Source organism: Cervus canadensis, chromosome 13 (assembly GCF_019320065.1).
Source record: "Cervus canadensis isolate Bull #8, Minnesota chromosome 13, ASM1932006v1, whole genome shotgun sequence".
Lineage (NCBI taxonomy): Eukaryota > Metazoa > Chordata > Mammalia > Artiodactyla > Cervidae > Cervus > Cervus canadensis.
The window spans coordinates 52,964,085-52,982,730 of record NC_057398.1 but is presented as its reverse complement, the minus strand read 5'-3'; the positions used below and the strand labels follow the sequence as shown (position 1 = coordinate 52,982,730).

Genomic DNA, 18,646 nt, shown 5'->3' with positions numbered 1-18,646 from the left:
TCCAAGAAATAGATCTAAACTATGACCCAGGTGGTGATGAAGGCAAATGAAGCAGGCTTTGGAGATAGTTGCAGAGAAAGGCTCTATTTTATGCACATTTTTAACACTCCAAGTCAAGATGTGTGTGTTAGCTGTTCAGTCGTGTCCAACTCTTTGCAACCCCGTGGACTGTAGCCCGCTAGGTTCCTCTGTCCTTGAAATTCTCCAGGTAAGAATACTGGAGTGGGTAACCATTCCTTTTTCCAGAGAGTCTTCCCAACCCAGGGATCGAACCCAGGTCTCCTGCATTGCAGGCAGATTCTTTACCGTCTGAGCCACTGGGAAGCCATGGTCAAGTTGCACTTCTTCAACAAATGAGCCTGGAGAGAGAAAAGAAGATCTGACCGCAGGACACGTTGATGTTTAGGGATGAGGAGGATGAAGGGCAGCCTGGGAGATGGAGAAGGTGCTGCTAGGGAAGTAAGAGGACAAGCAGGAGTGAGGGTCCAGAGGCAAAGCCAGGAAAAGGTTTCTGGAAGGTCAACCATGGCCAGGGCCCCAGTGGGGTGAAGACTGAGAAGAGACCCTTGGTTCTGACAACACAGAGGTCACAGGGACAAGACAGGGTAGATTGGATGGCATGTGGAGAAGGAGACAGGGGAGAGAATTGAGAGGTGAAATGAACTAGAAGCAAGTCTTCCGCGGAGCTTTGATATTCAGCAGAGTGGAGAAATGGAGCAACAGCTGAAAGAAAACAAAATCTAGGGCGGGGCTTGTTATGTTGGGAGATTGCTGCCGACTTGTATGCTGGCGTGATCCAGTGGAGAAGGAGAGATTGTGGAAGAGAAGAGGTCATTGCAGAAGCAGAGCAGTTGATGGGAAAGAGGACTGAGGACACGGAGCGCCCGTGGACAGTTTGCTCCCAGCACAGCAGGGAAGGTCTGGTTGATGCCTCCCTACGCTTACTCCTTGGAAGGAAAGTTATGACCAACCTGGATAGCATGTTAAAAAGCAGAGACATGACTTTGCCAACAAAGGTCCGTCTAGTCAAGGCTATGGTTTTTCCAGTGGTCATGTATGGATGTGAGAGTTGGACGGTGAAGAAAGCTGAGCACCGAAAAATTGATGCTTTTGAACTGTGGTGTTGGAGAAGACTCTTGAGAGTCCCTTGGAATGCAAGGAGATCCAACCAGTCCATCCTAAAGGGGATCAGTCCTGGGTGTTCATTGGAAGGAGTGATGTTGAAGCTGAAACTCCAATACTTTGGCCACCTGATGCAAAGAGTTGACTCATTAGAAAAGACCCTGATGCTGGGAGGGATTGGGGGCAGGAGGAGAAGGGGACGACAGAGGATGAGATGGCTGGATGGCATCACTGACTCGATGGACATGGGTTTGGGTAAACTCCGGGAGTTGGTGATGGACAGGGAGGCCTGGCGTGCTGCAGTTCATGGGGTCGCAAAGAGTCCCACAACTGAGTGACTGAACTGAACTGAAACCCCTAGTTGCATATTCTAATCTACACTCCTGATTCTTCAGTCTTTAATCAATCACCAAATGTTGTTGCTTATTCACCCCATCCTATCGATCATTTTCACTGCTTGCTTTTTGTTCTCATGCCATCATTCACAACTCAGTTATTACAAGCCTTCTTCTCGAGAAAATACATTTGTTTCAGTGTTCAAAGCAGAATCACATAGAGCCCTTACACAGCCCAGATGAGCAGGACAAGCGGTTTGTCCGTATCAATGGATGAGGTCTGTGGAGAAGAGGAGCTCCTTGCTGCCTGGTCCCACAGTCACTGGAGTTCAGGGACTGTGCCACTTGACAAAGTGTCAAAGTGACAAAGACAGCTTGTCTTTGCTGTCTCCTGCCCTTCTACTCTCCTAAGGTCCCTACTGGAGCCCAGAGAATGAAGGCAGCACAAAGAGAAGCCCCCCCACCCCAGTAGCCACAGGTGCTGTGACCAGTGCTCTCCACACTCACAGATCCCAAGGCCACCAGACATGCTTATTCAGCAGAAACAGCCTGGACCAAGGGCACTGGCCCTTAGCAAATGATCTCTTTCCAGGCAAAAATTCCTCAGGGAGAAAGCATGGCTCTTACTGATGGCTAAAATGAGTCCTGGCTTTACATGGATGTGCACACCTGGAAGGCATGAGCCAACCCCTGCTGAAGCTTCTCCCCCACTGCCGCAACTGGGGCTCACCCTGTAGGGCCAAGGTTAGCTCATCCCCAGCACTGGAGGTACCCCAGGGCCTTCACAGAGTCTAAGTCCAGGCCCGAGAAAGGAGGAAGGTGCTCCTTCTCCCAGCCCATGGAGGGCCTCACTCTTGCCTAGGATGATTGACAGTTGAAACATCAGTTTCTTGAACAGTACAATCCCACCCATGGGCTTCCCAGGGGGCTCAGTGATTAAAAAAAAAAAAACACTTGCAATGCAAGAGATGTGGGTTCAATCCTTGGGTCAGGAAGATCCCCTAGAGGAGGAAATGGCAACCCACTCCAGTATTCTTGCCTGGAGAATTCCATGAACAGAAGAGCCTGGTGGGCTACAGTCCATGGGGTTGCAGAGAGGCAAACACGACTACATGACTGAGCATGCACGCACAACCCCCTCAGACTTGGTAATTCACTAAAATGACTCACAGAATTTAGAAAATTGCTGTATTTGCAATTCCAGTTTTACTAGAAAGGATTCAAATAAAGACCAGCCAAATGAAGAGACACACAAGACAAGGTCTCACACGTGGAGCTTCCCTGTCTTCTCCCCAGGGCAGTGGGATGTGTCACTCTGCTGGCACATAAGTGTGCTCACCAATAGGAAGCTCACCCATCCAGGGAGTCTCAGCATCCAGAGTTTCCAGGAGGGTTTCATCACACAGGCAAGGTTGATTGACTCACTGGTCATGTGATTGAACTCTCTCTCCAGGCTTCTCCCAGCTCCCACCCCATCTCTTCCACAGAAGCCAGGAGATCAGATTGATATCATGTGGCTCAAAGCTTTAATTCTCTGATCTCATGGTTGGTCTTTCCCATGGTCAACCACCAACGTAAAACCATCTGGGTGCCCATCATGTGTGACATCATTAGCATAAGCCCAGTTGAGGTCCCAGGACCCACCATGAATAACAAAGACAAAAACTCCCTCCAAAGAACCTGGGACAAAGACCAGACATTCTCTATTATACAACAGTCACATGGGTCATCAACACCCGTCTGGCCAAAAAGGGAAGGGAGAGAGTAAACAATTTCCCAAGAAGTGTGCATGAGCCAAGCCTGGAAGTATACATGGTCACACCTAATTGCAAGAGGATCTGGAATTTTTGGTCTAGCTGCATTCCTAGGAAGAAGAGAAAATAGATTTGTTAAACAGTAAGGAGGCTCAAACTTTAAAGAATGCCTGCAATACAGGAAACCCAGGTTCAGTTCCTGGGTGGGGAAGATCGCCTGGAGACAGGAATGGCCACCCACTCCAGTATTCTTGCTTGGAGAATTCCAGGGAAAGAAGACCTGGCAGGCTACAGTCCATGGGGTCGCAAAGAGTTGGACATGACTGAGCAACTAATACTTAACAATACCACACAGATACCTTACTAGCCTGGGGTAACAATATTTGTCTTAGAGGACCAGGAGAAGAGAGGAGGAGGAGAAGGGGACGACAGAGGATGAGATGGTTGGATGGCATCACCGACTCGATGGACTTGAGTTTGAGCAGGCTCCGGGAGTTGGTGACAGACAAGGAAGCCTGGCGTGCTGCAGTCCATGGGGTCACAAGAGTCAGACACGACTGAGTTGGGCACAACTGAGCAACTGAACTGAACAGAACTGAGTAGTTTGTAACCATTAATTAAGCATGAATAGAGATCCAGTCTGAGCAGATACAAGTAAAAAATGAAAAGGGATTGAATTGGGGGGTGGGGGGCATGGCATTGGCCCCTCTGCATCTGAGGCCCCTCAGCAGGGTTGAAGGTTTTCTCTAACATCACGTGGGGCTGTCTGGTCACCTGATTTGCAGACCTTCTCAGGTTCCAATTGATGTGCTTTCCCTGGGAGAAGTTCTGGTCCTCTTGCAACCACCTTGCCCAGTCTGTCTATATTTTACAGATGAGAGCAGAGTGCTCGCTTCGGCAGCACATATACAGATGAGAGCAGAATACCAAGGCTTCAGTGAAATGACATTTTCAAAGTCAAAGAGCTAGTTGGTGGCAGAGCTGGAATGAAGAACTATTGGGTCTGAAGCCACCCACTCAGCCCCGTACCTCTCTCCCTTTCTAAAGCCCTGACCCCCCTGGGACTTTGCAGTAGTGGCTACAGGGTTTGGAGACAACTGGCAAAAGGACAGTGAACTTGCACGGGAGCCCGTGAGTCCATGTCCACTTACAGTTGGGATGGAGAGTCCGCATGGTGACTGCCGGGCAGAGGGGCCAGTGGGCAGTCTGGGCCCATCACCATGACAACAGGCAAACAGCACTTCCTCCTTTCCACTGCCACCTGAGATCTTCACTCCGCTTACTTTCTCACGTGGACAAGAAAAGTGATCCCTCTTCTAACTGGTAAAAATCTGAGCTCAAGAAAGTGGCATCACTGCCTAAGTGCAGGGCCAAGCCCCTCACAGTTCAGGAAGAGCCCACCAGACAATCACAAGGGTCTTCTCGTGAAAACTGCACATTTATGCCACAGTCATGACAGAAACACCAGTGCCAGATCCCAGGCCTGTGTCTGAGCCCAGCTGCTTCTCATTCTCTTCTGAAGCCAGGCCTGCTGCGAGGTTTCATTTAATTGTGTATTTTTATCATCTGATATCTGTAGCCAGATGCCTGTAGGCGATAAATGCCCTTTTCCATCAGTTCAAGCAAGAAAATGTACCTGCCATGGTACCATTTGCTTCACTGGGCTGCTGACTTATTTTAAGAACTAAATCTTTGCTGCTACTCTATTTTTCACACTGGGGTGTATGTACTCAAGACTGACATTAATAACTTACACGGAGGGCAGTTTCCTTTCGAGTGAGAACGTAGCGCCACCTAGTGTCCGCTCGCTCAACCGCAGCCAAAATAAATAGCGGTAACCTTGACAAATGAGAAAGTTTTGCGCTCTCAACCAGAATTTCTACACACATTCTTCTCTTCTCACATAACAGAGCTTTCCTGGCAGGATTATATTTGTCTTATTTTTAAGATAAATAAGTTAAGACACAAGGCTCCAGCAAGAAAGCTGAGTAAGTTTTGCACTTGCCAACTCAGGGTCATACTTTCCAACTTGGGTGGCTGTCATTTATAAACGATGAGCTCATGAGAGAAGAGAACTAATGCAACCCCCAGGTGCCCAAAGCACGACCGTGGAGAATGGCAGCCCTCCCGCGGGACCTGATGCAATCGTCTTGACTTTTTTTAGCCTTTCATACCAGCGTCTCTAAGCTCTGGGTGCAGGATGATCCTCACAGCACCCCCTAAGGAGTATAAATCTCAGGGTTGTTATTATTACCTGCAGGTTACCGCAGGAACTCATGTAAGGAGGTGTTAAGTTCATCCTCTGTGGTGGCTACCCAGAGATGGGGCTGTTCACAGGCCCCCTAAACTCACCACCCCTCTACTTCCTTGCCAGTGCAAGAACTGAAATCTGTCATCCTATTATCACTCTGGCCTTCAAGCTCCCAATTTTTTCCAGTACCTACACAGAATTTCTTGACCTTGGCACCACTGGGTTGGATAACTCTTTGCTGGGGGAGGGGGACACTGGTCTGTCCCGTGCACTGTGGATGTTTAGCTGCATCACTGTTTTCTCCCACCAGATGCCAGTGGCCTCCCTCTCCACATTTATGACAATCAAAATATCTCTAGACATTGCCAAACATTCCCTGGGGATGCAAAATTACCCCTAGTTGAGAACCACTCTTCTAGAAGGCAAGTACACAGAAATATAAATACAATAATACTAACAACAGTTGCTGGTGCTGTTCCCATTTGAAAGGCACAAATTGCATGTGAAGAACTTGATGATGCTATCTTATTTAATATTGGCAACCAAGAAACCAGTCTGTGTTGACTCTCTAAGGAAATACTTATATTACACATAAAGAGACCTAAGTTCAGAGATGTTCAGTAACACGGCCAAGGTCACACAGTCAGCAGTAGCAGAGTTACTGTTTAAAATCAGGCTTTTGTGACTCCAAACCCTGAGCTCATCACCACCTCCAGATTCTGGGACCACAGATCACAAATGTTTATGAATAGCCCTGATTATCCACAGTCCTAGAGTATGCTTGAAGTGAAGTGAAGTGAATTCGGTCAGTCGTGTCCGACTCTTTGCGATCCCGTGGACTGTAGCCCACCAGGCTCCTCCGTCCATGGGATTTTCCAGGCAAGAATACTGGAGTGGGGTGCCATTTCCTTCTCCAAGAGTATGCTTAGCACTATTCAAATAATATATCCAGATCTAGTTTTAAAGACATAAAGACTGTAGCTCTTCTCTGTAAGGTCAATCCAAAGTGTTACAGCCAAGGTCTTGCTCCAAGGGAGAGCTCTGGGCCTGAGAGCAGACACAGTGGCCAATAATTCACTGTATGACCTTTACTTGGGGTCAGTTATTTAAGCTCTCAAAGTCTCTTTTTAGTCACCTCCAAGATAAAAAAGGATGAGTTAGAGATTTTCAACCCTGGCTGCACACTAAAATCATATGGGGATCGTGATGGGTAGCAAAAAAATCATATGGGGAGCCTAGGGGTCACCCCAAAACAATTAAACCAGAATTTCTGGGACCTGGACCATAACATTTCTGAGCTCCCCGGGAACTCAGTGTACAGTCAGAACTGAGACAAATAGGACTAAGCCCCTCAAGTTTTGTGTTTCTACTTTAGGACCCAATTCCCCTTAGAGAGGAGGTCCTCTTTTCCCCCTTCCATGATACACAAAGCTGGTGTAGGGGTACCTGGTTTCTCTGTCTCCAAAGACTGTCCCGAAATCCTGGAACAATTTCCTGGGACACCCCCCTCAGTGTCTCAACTGCCCTCCAGTCCCTGAAAGAATCATTTCCAGCCTCCAACTGTACCAACCAAAAGTCTGGAAACACTACCCCACTGTCTATGGCAGCTGGGGGTGGCAACTCCTTCCACAAAAGGCTGCAAAGAGCAGGGAACATGACAGAAGACAGCTGCATCCACTGAAAGTCTATCCCCCTCCTGGCCTCGTTGAGCGCTTGCCCTGTCTGCCTTTAATAAGGTTAATTCTAATCTGTGGTCTTTCAAGAGGTGAGAGAAGCTCCCCTTTCTGAACATGACTCACTGCCTCCCATTTCAGCCCAAAGGCGAGTGATAACATCTCACTCAGCAGGTGCCCAAGAGGAGTTCTGGCTACAAAACTACAGCCTCATCCTTTCCTCTGCCTCCCACCACCTCCACTTCTGTGAGCGACCTCACTACATTGGGAGGGCTTCAGGCAATACTTTTAGGTACAAAAGAAGTAATAAAAGTAATTTACATTGATGAAGCATTTCTGAGATGCCAGGCTCTGGGTAAAGTATTTACATGCACTGTTTCATTTCTTCTTTGCAAGTACCCTCCTGAAAAGGTACTGTTGTTATTAACGTCATCATTATTATTATCCCCATTTTACAAATGTCTGCATTCACTGTTCTTGTTCCTCAGCCTTGGTCCCCATGATGCCACCAACTATCTGAATGATGGCGGTTTCCCACTGGCCCATGCAAGTGCAGGGACCATGTCTGGTTTGGTTCACCACTGGTTCCCAGATTGGCAGAAAAAGAGCCAGAATTCAAACTCAGGCAGGCTGGCCCCTATGTGCCTGTAAAGTCTATAAAGAAGGCTGAGAGGGACTTCCCTGGTGGTCTAGTGGCAAAGACTCTGCGCTTCCAATGCAGGGGCCCGGGTTCAATCCCTGGTTGGGGAACTAGATCCCACATGCTGCAACTAAAGACCCCACATGGTGCAACTAAAAAAAAAAAAATGCTGAGCAGGCTCTCGGGATGTGAACCATAAAGGACACAGAAGAGCATATCGAACAAGATATGGTCTGTGTGGTCAAGTGCTACCAAGACACCAAGGTTTTATCCATGAAGAGGCCAGGGAGGGTCATTTCATGGGAGCCGTGGGATGGAAGGGAGTCGGTGAGTCAAATGAGTGGGAGACGAAGAACAGAGAGAACGGCTACCTAGCCCAAGCTCATGCTCCTTGCTGCACAACAGACCAATAAATGGAGAGACAGGCTGCTAGGGAAGGAATAGAGACTGTATCCAGAAAGCCAGCAGCCCAGGAAGACAGTGGACTAGTGTCCCAAAGAACCATCATCCTTCCCCAGTTAGAGTTCACACTCCTTTTATCCTAAAAGGGGAGAAGGGAAAGTCCTAGTTCTGGCCAGGCCAGATGTATTCATTTCTTCCTCCCTGCAGCCATTCACATATGGGCCTGGTCAGGAGGTTTCCTGTGAGTTAAACATATTTTAGCTTAATGCTCATGACCTGGGAGGCAGGGTGTCCAGAGATGGGCCATTATAATGTAAGCTCTAGGCAACACTCCCCTTAGTGACTAACTTGTACTGGAGTAAAAAGGTTCTTCTCTACTACAGAATGAGTGAAGACAGCTCCCTGGAGTGGAGGGAGACTTTTGATTTGTTTGGCTTTGTTTTATCATGCTTTCCGTGAGAGAGACTCGAGCATGTTACAAGCTGGTGGGAGGTGTCCAGCGGAGACTGAGAGGCTGAAATGTTTGAGGGACAGAGGGCAGAGTGGTACTGCAGGTTCCCAGCTGTCTCTGCCACAGTCAGAGGGAAGGCCAGAAAGCCAATCGGACCTGCAGATCCCGGCGGGAGGTACCTGAAGGGGGCTGAGGCTGGCATCTTTACACCAAAATTACATTCTGTCCTCATGACCACCCTGGGAAGTACGGATGCTCAGCCAGTCCCTCTGCACAAGTGAGGAAACGGATCCTCAAAAATTAGATAACTTCAGGAACTTCCCTGTAAGTCTAGTAGTTAAGACTCTGTGCTTCCAGCGTAGGGGGCGTGGGTTCAATCCCTGGTCAGGGATTGACCCAGACTCCCATATGCCACACAGTGTGGCCAAAAAATATTAATAAAATAAATTTTTTAAAGTTTGGTTAAAACAAAGAAAAGAAAGGTTTGGTTTAAGAAAAAAAAAAAATTTAGGTGACTTTGATGCAGCCAGCAAAGGGCAGAGCTTGGCTGGGCACCAGGTCCCTCTGGCACTGAAGCCTGAGCTGGTCTGTGGTTGCAGCCTGACACCCTCAGCAAAAGGTGACCAGGACCGAGTCCCACCAGCTTTGAGCCAAGTCAACCAGATCCCCCAAGTCCCTGGTCTTCCCACTGCCCTGCCCTCCCCCTGCCTTTTGATCTGCAAGTGGTCAGCCCTCACCTCTCTGGTGTGAGTGAGTCTTTGTTGGCTCAGCAGCTCAAGAACAGACACCAGGGTCAGGGGAGCCCACCAAATGAGAGCCTGTCCGAGTTAGGAAATTAGCACTGCAAGTGAATTCATCACCGTGGTGGGACTGAGTGTGTGCATGCCAAGCCGCTTCAGTCATGTCTGACTTTGCAACCCTATGGACCACAGCCAGCCAGGATCCTCTGTCCGTGGGATTCTCCTGGCATGAGTACTGGAGTGGGTTGCCATCCCCTTCTCCAGGGGATCCTCCCCGCCCAGGGATGGAACCTGTGTCTCTTACATCTCCTGCATTGGCAGCCGAGTTCTTTGCCACTAGTGCCACCTGGGGGCTAGAGGAGCATTTTCCCCATCCTCCTTGGTCTTTGCCTTTCCAGGCTCCTTCCTCCCAAAACAACTTAACACCAGCAGCTAACTGATGTTTAGGCTAACTGGCTGTGCACCCTGACCCGCTGACACCCCTGCACTGCTGGTTCACGTCTATCTCCAGACTCAGAACTGGAGCCGAATCAGAGCTCATCCATCAATCGCATCCAAAAGTCCAGCAAGCCAATTAAAATCCTATCTGGGAGAGGTCTGTTTGGTATGAGATGGGACCAACATCCAGGAGGTGAATTTGTTACAATGATTTTAATAAGCGGGGGCATTCCATTAGATCCTCACAGAACAGGGAGGCATTTAGGCTCAAGCTGCCCCCAGGAGGTCAGACTCTGCCCACCCACGAGCGGGACACGTCTGGCCTGTTAAAATCAAACACAGAGACCAGACTCAAAAATCCCCTGAGCAGACAAGTTCAGTTTAGTTATACAAGCAAAGCTTAATTTAGCTTCTTTTGCAAGACAAGCAAGGTTAACTTGACCTGGATCGCTTCTTCCTTCTGCTGCTGAAAATCATATGCAAAGCTTCAATTGTTCCCCAAATTGATACGAGGTAACCAAAACACTGATACCTTTTCATTTCAGAAAATTCTAATATTGTAAACAATTCTAAATCGGTAACTGAGAAGAACATGAAGAATCAACAGAAGCACCTCCACACTGGATAAGCTGCTTCATAACGATATTCCTCTGAGCCTCACTCCATGTTTCAGTTTGACTGCTCCCCATTTACAAACTGTCCTTTTTTGGTGCGTGCACAATAGTTTTCTATTTACTGCTTCAGTGGTTCATTGGTTCTGTTGTTGTGTAGTAGCTAAGTCATGTCAGACTCATTTGCGACCCCATGAACTGTAGTCCACCAGGCTCCTCTGTCCACAGAATTCCCAGACAGGAATACTGGAGTGGGTTGCCATTTCCTTCTCCAAGAAATCTTCCTAACCCAAGAGTCGAACCCTCAGCTCCTGTATTGGCAGTTGGGTTCTTTACCATGGAGCCATCAGGAAAGCCCTCGTTGGTGTTACTCCTGGCTCTTTTCTGAACTCTTTCCGAACTCTGGACCGCTGTAAGGGGTGTGGGCCCAGGAGGTGAGAAGGACTGTGTGCCCTGTGTCTCTGTGGAGGATGTGACAGATCCTCCTCCCAGCAAGGATCCCGGCAAATCGAGGACAGGGTCAGCTAGGACTCAGGGCCCCTGACCCCAGCCCCCAGGTTCTGAGCCCCTGAGCCCCTCCTGTGTCCTGAGTTTCTACCAACTTGGGGAGGGGGGTAGGCCAGAATTCAGACACCTGAGCCCGGCAGCCAGCTTGACTGGACACCAAGAATGTGGCAATGCGCTCAGGTATCTGTCCCTCCTCTTCAACACTACGTGGACACCTGGAGGGCAGGGATTTCCTATCCTCTTCATTTTGAATCTCCTGAAAGTAGACAACTGTATGCTCTATGCTTCCTGGGACACAAGGGTACCGTGCGCAAGTGCTGTCACTTCCGCTTGTGAATCTGTATGGGGTTTATAAAGCAACAGGGTCCCCGGCTTCCCGGCCCTCCACTTCTTTAGCATTGCTCCTCTCTCCCTCCATGCCCAGACTCTGGGGTTCTCCCAGCTAAGGGGTCCTATTCCCGCCTCCCACCCCTCACTCAGTTGTGGATGGGTGTCATGAGGGGCCAGATCCCAGGGAAGACCCCCCCCCCCAACTCCCTCCCTCCCTCCACACCCTGATCCCGCGGGTCCCCACTCAAGAGCCTACCTTTCATCTTGGACCTGCTGTTGCCAGTCCCTGAAGCTTCCTCCTCTTCAATATGAAGTGCAGGCTAAATGAGCTTAAAAGTCCACCCTGACCCTTGAGCCGCACATGCTCTGACCTTGAGTCTGACTGTGGATGCACTGGAATAAGGCCTGCTCCTGGGACAGCGGATGCGAGACAGTGATGCTGAGGACAGTGCAGAAGAGCCGATGGATGCCCGGGCAGGCGGTGGGCCGCCGGGCTCAGTCCTGTTCCCCTCCCCCCACCACGATGCAAGGGACTCAGCCCCGCACAGCTGGAGAGAAAGGCAAGCCTGCGGATGGGCGAGCAAGGCAAGCTGCCTGCCGCGCAGAGTGCTGCCTACAGCAGAAGGAACACAGCGCACAGCCTGGGGACTTCCGTTTCCATCTCCTCCTCTCCCTCCACTCCACCTGGGCCTGGGATGCCTTCCCCTACGTCCCAGCGCCTCAAGCTGGACTCTCTCCCTGAGATGTTCTGCTCTGGGCTGACCCTAGCCTGGGAGGGAATGTTGAGCCCATGAAGCACGTCTGTCATGTTTGTAGCTGGCACTTCACAATCTCTGCCCAGGGTCAAGTTCTCAATTGTGCTGAATTCCCCAAAGTGCTCCAAGATGGAGCCGAAACAATCAACTCCATTTTACAGGTGGTGAAAGGGCTTGATAAAGGGGGCCAGGAGAAGGAGGAAGGGACATAGAATTAAATATAAAATCTCCATACACTTGTTTCTCTAACACCAGACTGAAAGTAAATGTCACTCAGTTGTGTCCAACTCTTTCTGACCCCATGGATTATAGCCTGCCTGTCTCCTCTGTCCATGGAATTCTCCAGGCCAGAATACTAGAGTGAGTAGCTGTTCCCTTCTCCGGGGGATCGTCCCAACCCAGGAATTGAACCCAAGTCTCCCGAGTTGCAGGGGGATTCTTTACCAAATGAGACACCAGGGGCTTGATAAAGTGGGTCAGGAGAAGGAGGAAGTGATTGAAAATTAAATATAAAACCTCCTTACACTTGTTTCTCTAACACCAGACTACTTATGAGCTAATTAAACTCCTTACAGGATGCCCACCCTCCTGATCCTTCTTTTCACCTCACCCTTCATCTTTATGTCCCTTATCCTACAGCTCAGAAGTTAGAGTTGAGAGGAGAGGGGCCTTTTTTCTATCACATCCCACTGCAACTGCCTGCACATCCTGTTCACCAGGGCTGTGAGGAGGGTTGGTGCAGGAGAAAATTGCTGGTGAAGCTCCACTTGCCAGAGACAGCACAGGATCAAGGGAATGGAGGTGAAACAGGAGGGAGGGGGGCAAGGCACAGCCTTGAAAAGAATGAAACAGCCACAGGACATGACAAAAACTGGTTAGAACCAACTAGGTGCAAGATTGTGGAAGATTCAACTTCCAGTGGACCTTGAGCCTCATTATACACTCACCAGTGCCATGACCATTCCGAGGCCAACCATAAAACGTCAAGAGATGGGACTATCAGACTACCTTACCTGCCACATGAGAAATCTATATGCAGATCAAGAAGCAACAGTTAGAACCAGACATGGAACAAGGGACTGGTTCAAAATTGGGAAAGGAGTACGTCAAGGCTGTATATTGATACCCTGCTTGTTTAACTTATATACAGAGTTCACCATGTGAAATGCTGGGCTGAATGAATCACAGGAAAATAAAGGATGTTACAAACTTCCAACTTGGATGGAGAGGCCTTGGAAGTAAGGGAGGATGATGAGAAGGCCTCTCCCAAAGTGCCTTCCTGATTTCTGCTGGCTCACAGCCTTTATTTCTGATTTCCCAGCCTTTATTTCACAGCCTTTATTTCTGATTTCCCAAAGTGTCTTCCTGATTTCTGCTGGCTCACAGCCTTTATTGAGCACCTACTGTGTGCTAGACACTATTCTGGGTGCTGCGAATACAGCAGGGAATAAAACAAAAACCCTTGGCCTCAAAAGAACCATCATCCTAACCTGGAGAAATAATAGACATAACAGTAAGCACATTATCTATCAGGAAAGGTTAGGTAAGTAGCATGGGGCAAAACGGCAGGATAAGGAGGATGGTGCAGCTTTAAGTAAGGTGTGGGAGGGTCTTGTTGCGAAAGGTAACGTGAGCAGACACCTGAAGAAGGTAAGAGAGGTAAGTCCGCAGACCACTGGGAGCGCGTGATCCCCATCCTCTCCTTCACGCGGTGCTAGCTCCTGCTGCCGGCAAAATTTCATTCCATCAGTAAATAGTTAATTAAGCAAAAGGAAATAAGGCATCGTTTCATGATCCAAATCATTTTAAAAAAGAGTAGGGACAAGCTTTACTTATTCACTCTAATGTCTAATAGTATGTAAGTACATAATAAATAAGTGTTGAATCAATTAATTCATCCATAATCAATAACTTAATTAATAAGAACCCTACAACTTCCCTGTGTGAAACATGATGCAAATTGTCATATAAACAACAGATTGGAGACTCTTTTAAGATGTAAAAGTATACCACTAGTAATATCAGAACACTTATATTTTTGCTTTTTTCCTTCCAGCACTTATCTGTATCTATAACTTATCATAGGTATGATTTAGTGATTTGTAATCATAAACATACGATTTTCAGAACGGGTTTTTTCTACTTATGATGTTTTCGTAATTGCCATTGATAGAGGATGCACAGGCTAAACTCTTTTCCGACTGCCAGAAAGCAATATTGTTTCCAATGTCCCTGAATTAGAGCGCGCCAGGTAGCAAGGAGGCTCCATAGCTCAGTGGTTAGAGCACTGGTCTTGTAAACCAGGGGTCGCGAGTTCGATCCTCGCTGGGGCCTCTTACGTCCTCTTCTCTATTTTTAAATCGTCCCTTTGTAAATATGCCCCAAAATACAAAATGATTTCTGAAAACGTTACTTCTTGCAGGATTAAAAGTAACTGCTCCTGACATGCTTTACTGTTCTTCAGAAGTGACCCGGAAGAGAAAATACCGGAATGCAACAAACAGCAGGAAAAGGAAAAGCGGTCCTCGGCGACGCGGCGCTACCAGAACCTGGGGCCCAAGCTCCCGAAAAGAGGCGCGAGGCTCCAGGGGTTCGTTCTCACGCCCTGCAAAATCACACCCTGCACTGAGCCACAAAAGGGCAGAGGGGGCGGCTGGCGCCCGGCACTGCGCCGCGGGCGGGGCGCGCGCGGAAGCGGTGTTGCGCCTGCAGTTGCGCCGCGCAGCCGGCGGGGGGCGCTGCGGCTAAGCGCCCACTCGCCTGTCCGCGGCCGGCTTGCGCCTTCTGAGCCGATTCCGGGACTCCGAGCTTGGCCAGCGTGGCCTGGACCGAGGCCCGCGCCGTGATGACACGTGGCCGCCCGGGCTTCGGAGCCCAGCTTGGCTCCGAGGCCCTACCCCTTGGAGAGGAAGGGGGAGCGACTCCCAAAAATAAACAGTCCCGGGCTGCTCTGGAAGCCAAGTTTTGCAGCCGGTTTTATGTCTCTTTTTTTTTCCCCTGAATTGCAGAATGCCGCGTGACTTTTAAAGTCGCGAGAGCCTTTTCTGAATATATGAATTCTCTCCACCCAGCATTTCTTGATAAAGGATTGTTTGTTAAGGAAGCCACTAGCCACCTGTGGCCCTTGACTGAGAGCCTGACATGTGGACATTCCGGACTGAGATGTGCTGAAAGAATAGATTACACATTGGAGTTAGAAAATTTAGTACAGAGAAAGAGAACTATCCCGTTAGTAATTTTTCATTGATTACGTATTGGTACAAAGCTGTCATATATTGTTGTTCAGTCGCTCAGTTGTGTCTGACTCTTTGCGACCCCATGGACTGCAGCAGGCGCGGGCGAGGCTGCCCTGTCCTTCACCATCTCCAGGAGCTTGCTCAAACTCATGTCCATGTATTATATTGGGTTAACTAAAATATAGTTGCATTACTTTTACTTATTTTTAATGAAAAATTCGAAAAAAATTAGAAACAGAAAAATTTTAGTTACATGTGTGGCTTCCATTTGCTGCTCTCATTTCTGTTGGATGGTGCAGAATCCTGTGACCTTGAGTTCAAGTTAATTCTTAACCTGTGTTCATGCCAGGTAAACCTTTCATCTCTGGGTCTCCCAGAGCCAGTACTGTGCCTGGCAAGCAGTAACCATGGCATTGGTTGAGCTGAAATTACATACCTCCCTAATATAATCTGAAACGCCACAAAAAACAAGAGAATGTATTTCTTAAACTGGGTTCATTTTGAGAATGATGTAACTGTAAGAATTTCTATCTTGGTTCCCAAGATGTCAGCTCTGGAAAAACACACTCATCTTTTATTGGTTATTTAGACTTCCCTGGTGGCTTAGACAGTAAAGAATCTGCCTGCAATGCAGGAGACCAAGATTCAATACCTGGGTCTGTAAGATCCCCTGGAGACACGAATGGCAACCCACTCCAGTGTTCTTGCCTGGGAAATCCCACGGACAGAGGAGTCTGATGGGTTACAGTCCATGGGATGGAAAAGAGTCAGACACGGCTGAGTGACTGACACTTACTTACTTACCCCTTTGTGAAAGTTCATGGGCATTGCCAGTCATCTTCCAGAAAACAAAGCCACTTGGCCAGAAAGGAACACCTTGCCCCTTCCCTAGGTTCCCAGTATTTCAGGGTACCTATTCAGCTCCCATCTCTAGACCCAGTGTCCTCCTGTTGAAAAGTTGTGTTCAGAAGGCCTTGAATTTGATGGATGTAGTCCTGTACTTAGACACATGAACTCTGAACACCTTTCCCTCAAGACGCAAAACACTTTCAGACCTTTTTTTGTTTTAATTATAGTTGATTTAAAATATTGTTTTATTTTCAGGCGCACAGAAACATGATTCAGTTATATATGGATATATATATACACTTTTGTTTTACGTAGTTTGTATCTGTTAATCTCATTCTCCTAATTTATCCCTCCCCCTTTCATTTCTTAGTTCTAATGATTTTTGTGTGGAGTCTTTAGGGTTATGTGTATATAAGATCATGTCATCTGCAAATGATGACAATTTTACCTCATCCCTTCCAATGTGGATACCTTTCTTTTTCCAGCCTGACCGCTGTAGCTAGAACTTCCGATACTGTCTTGAATAGAACTGATTAGAGTGGGCATCCTTGTCTTGTTCCTGAATTTAGCAGGAAGGCTTTCAGATTTTTCCATTATTATGTTGGTTGTGGGTTTGTCATAAATGGCTTTTGTTGAGATATGTTCTCTCTATAACCACTTTGGTGAGAGATTTTTATCATGAAGGGATATTGAATTTCATCAAATGTTTTTTCTGCACCTATTGAGATAATCAGGACTTCCCAGGTTGCTCAGTGGTAAAGAATCTGCCTGCCAATACAGGGGACAGAGGTTCAATCCCTGGGTCAGGAAAATCCCCTGGAGTAGGAAATGGCAATCCGCTCCAGCAGTCTTGCCTGGGAAATCCCATGGACAGAGGAGCCTGGGGGGTTACAGTCCATGGGGTCACAAGAGTCAGACTCAACTGAGTGACTGAGCATGCACTGAGATAATCATGGTTTTTGTCTTTTCTTTTATTAATGTGGTGTATCACATTGATTGGTCTGCATGTGTTAAAACATCCTTACAACTCTGGAGTGAATCCAACTTGATCCTATTGTATGATCTTCCTTATGTTTTGTTGGATTCAGTTTGCTAAAATTCTGTTGAGCATTTTTGCATTCATATTCATTAAATAGGGCCAGACCCACATGTCTTTGAAGAAAGATTATACAGGGGAAAAAGTGAGGCAGAGTGAGCACATATATTTGTTCCCAAGGTTAGATTTAGTCTCCCTGAACTGAAGCGAGATTTTCAGCCATCTTTTAACAAAATGATGCAGAGTGTAAGCCCTCCCATTGTTTCGTTGGTGTCTTCATCTGAGAAGCTAAAAGTGCAAAATGTCAGGGTTGGTCAGACCCTGAAATTCATTTTTATCCTAGAGAGTATGTACAAATATCCTAGAGAGTGTATACAAAGAACACCACCTGCCATTTCAGTAAACAAGCGATGCTGTGGCCATCCAGTCATCAGCCACTAAAGCCACCCCTGACGGTGCACCTTCAGGGGAATTCAGGATGGAGAAAAACAAGATACTGGCTCTAGATAGTTAAGATGCATATCTAAGGAGTAATTTCAATAAACCCAGACTCTTTTGCATCTTCCCATACATAGAAAAGCACTGAGATCTTTAACATGAGCTGTCCATTTCCTTTGTGATTAGCATTAATCTTTTGATGTTCAACCACATGTTGTTCATCTGTTTTCAGCAAAAACTCCTATAAACCCTGGCTCCTCCCTTACCTGTTGGGAACAGTCACTCAGAGCTATCTGAGAGGTTGCTGTCCTGAGCTATAATCCTCAGTAAGCCTGCCAAATAAAATATAACTCTCAACTTTCATCCGTGCAATTTTTTTCAGTCAGCAAGAGTGTTCGTAAGAGCTACAAAGGTAAGCGAAAGTAAAGCAAAGCAAAACCATGAGATGGGGTAAAGGCAGGTAGATCCGTGTGTGGGTGCATGCTCAGTCACTCAGTTGTGTCCAACTCTTTTTGACCCCATGGACTGTAGCTCACCAGACTCCTCTGTCCATGGGATTTCCCAGGCAAGAATACCAGAGTGAATTGCCATTTCCTCCTTCAGCGGATCTTCGTGGCCCAGGAATCGAACTCATATCTCCTGTGTCTCCTCCATTGGCAGGCAGACTCTTTACCACTGAGTCAACTGGGAAGCCGAGATAGCTAAGAGATGATCTAAAAATTATCTTCAGAAAATGATGACCAGCGTTTTGCATCTTTAATAAAGAAGAAAAAAGAGAAAGAGACTCAAAGAGAGGTTTGGTGTATTTATATTAGGTTAGGTTACCCTATGAATGGAGATTACTAAAGAAAAAAATGGAATCTATTTCTTTGGAAGCCTAAAATAATCTGTCTGGGTTATGTTCAACCTCATCTGAAGCAGGAATCGCATGACCTCTAAAAGTCCTTAACAACCCTGGCATTTTTGGTTTTGTTCTGCTTAAGTCAAATTGTCTTTACTGTTCTGGATGCTTTGCAGAACTTGGAGAACTTCTTGAAGACAGGGATCATTTCCTCTCTTAGTGCTTTCATTCCTCAAA

The 18,646-nt window shown here is 47.5% G+C and overlaps 2 non-coding genes across 2 annotated transcripts; both read left to right on the top strand.

Annotated features, from left to right (window-relative positions):
* The first annotated feature begins 7,813 nt into the window (after positions 1–7,813).
* Positions 7,814–7,885, top strand: TRNAG-UCC. The gene has a single exon. It is a non-coding gene; the product is annotated as a tRNA-Gly (tRNA).
* A 6,385-nt stretch (positions 7,886–14,270) lies between these two features.
* TRNAT-UGU lies at positions 14,271–14,343 on the top strand. The gene has a single exon. It is a non-coding gene; the product is annotated as a tRNA-Thr (tRNA).
* Positions 14,344–18,646: the final 4,303 nt, after the last annotated feature.